The 2,210-nt window shown below is 43.4% G+C and overlaps 1 protein-coding gene across 6 annotated transcripts in view; it reads right to left on the bottom strand.

Annotated features, from left to right (window-relative positions):
- The window catches only part of LOC106519419 (muscleblind-like protein 1), a 65,434-nt gene that overhangs the window by 60,491 nt on the left and 2,733 nt on the right, over positions 1-2,210 (bottom strand). The gene's annotated exons all lie outside the window — the stretch shown is intronic.

Raw genomic sequence — 2,210 nt, 5'->3', positions numbered from 1 at the left:
CCCCCAAATCGGAGCCTTTACGACACACTTGAAGAAGAGAACCCAAAGTAATATGACAGACCCACAGTGGTGGTGAAAAAGACAGCGAGAGAACAGAGAGAAAAAGCAGATTGGGAAGAATAATAGCGGCTCTTGAGAAGCGGCGCTGGCTGGTATTTTCCTCCCTCCTCCACAGCTTCAGTCCACTCACAGGACACCAAGAGTCACAGCTCTGTTGCCATGGCGTCTAACTCCATCAAACACTACGTCAGGTGCATGCGTGTGTGCATCTGTGATTGTGTGGCGTTGTGCTCGTCGAGGTGTGTGTGTAAGTTGGGTGGGTGTTACCGAATGAGTCAGAGCCACATCGTCGGCTGGTGTCTGCAATATATCAGGTTGTTTGGAATTTATCACTGTATTGGCTTTTGTGCGCAAGCGATTGTGTGTTTGTGTGTGGACGAGTGTAACAGAGAGGTGTTGATTGAACAGCAGCCTGCAGCCTGCCCTCAGGAGCACATATGATGAATCTTTGAGCTGCCCTACGTGTTAATGTTTTGCTCCAGCTTCTATAAATATTTATCAGTTTGTTCAYGGGGCCAAAGCGACACGCCGTGGAGGCTGCTTGTGTGGAATTTCGATTTCAGAACTGGCGAGTCATTCGATCGTGCCCAAAAAAGGTCCTGCAGCTGCTTTGGAGAACTTTGCTAACTTATTGACAGGATCCAGAGTTGTGCTCATGTTGTAGCGTCATCAAGAGATGGGCTCAACAAGGCCGTGTCCACATGAAAATAATTACTTGTCTCTTCTAAAAGTATTCTCATTAACACAGCACAGTTTGTAGAAATATCTTTGTTAAATACAAAAAGTACGCACAACCTTGTAGTAACTATTCCAGGACTGCATGTGGCGCTGTAACGCTGCCTACTCCAAAAACAGGAAATAAAGCACAGACAATGGACTCAAAGGTTTCACTTAGAATACAAATTGTAAACACAATAGAAGGAAGACTATTTGTGTCAAAAAACTAGCTTAGAAGTGGAGCAGCATCATTTTGGTCATCTACAAAAATACACATTGACCTTTATTCAACCAGCAGAATCCCATTGAGATCACAGATCTGTTTTGCAAAGGAGGCCTGAGCCTAAGGGCAACCTATTGTGCAGGTTTTTGGTCTGTGGGAGAAGAAAACCCACACACGCACGAGGGGAAGATGCAAACTCCKCACAGAAAGGTCCAAACCAGAGATGGAAGTCAGAACCTTCATGCCACAGGCCATCAGTTCTAACCACWGAGCYGTCATGCTGCCTGATGTGGTGCTGTTTGAACATTTTTCACTCTGAAACCCGTTTTCAGAAATYAACWTTTAAGAGCTCCTAAAACACTATTTTGGTACRTGGAAGAAGGGATGAAAAAAAAACAAACTTGTGAGGACAATCCTTAACAGTGCAAGACAGGGCAACACTGTTTTGGCAACAGTCGTATCTTTATGCATCTAAGTAATGCTCTGTGTAAACAAACTCATTGGAACCTGCATTGCAAAAAAATCAACAAAGACATGCTCTATGGCAGGCAACACAAAAATCCAAGAGCTCTGAAGCAARGAGAATTATAATGTTTCACTTGAAACAAAACAAAAAAACGTTATTTTATTCGAGGGATGAGGATGTTTGACTAAAGCTCAGTGTTGTTTTTGGGGAGCGCAAAGGGCCCCCCTTAGAGGCCCCTGCTCAGGTTCTTTCATCCCCACTCATCATAACCATAAAAAGAACTGCACAAACTTAATTTTTCTGTAGTAGTATTCACAAATATTTTTAGAAGATCAGTAACAATGCCTATTTAAATTTGTGTTATTTGCTTTTTAAAATATATCCCTGAAAAGAAAAAGCACTTGACAGACGTTTTGTCTAAAGAGAGCGAGGCATAATGAAGAACCAAGGCATGGTGAAAGATTTCAGACTTCCGGATAATTGCTGCATTTGCAGATAATTTAATGCACACTCAGGTGCCTGCCCACTGCTCTGCTGATGTCTGTGCATTGAGGAGAGAAGGAAGGGGTTTTGTGAGGCGGTGCTCCCTGACTTGGATCAGTGTCCCTCATTCTGATCATATCAAAACAAAGTCATGGACTCCTGAACATATGTCCCCCTGTTCCACATCATTAAAAACAGGAGTGTGTGTGTGTGTGTGTGTGTGTGTGTGTGTGTGTGTGTGTGTGTGTGTGTGTGTGTGTG

Source organism: Austrofundulus limnaeus, unplaced genomic scaffold (assembly GCF_001266775.1).
Source record: "Austrofundulus limnaeus strain Quisiro unplaced genomic scaffold, Austrofundulus_limnaeus-1.0 Scaffold76, whole genome shotgun sequence".
Lineage (NCBI taxonomy): Eukaryota > Metazoa > Chordata > Actinopteri > Cyprinodontiformes > Rivulidae > Austrofundulus > Austrofundulus limnaeus.
This window is presented reverse-complemented; position numbering and strand designations above follow the sequence as displayed.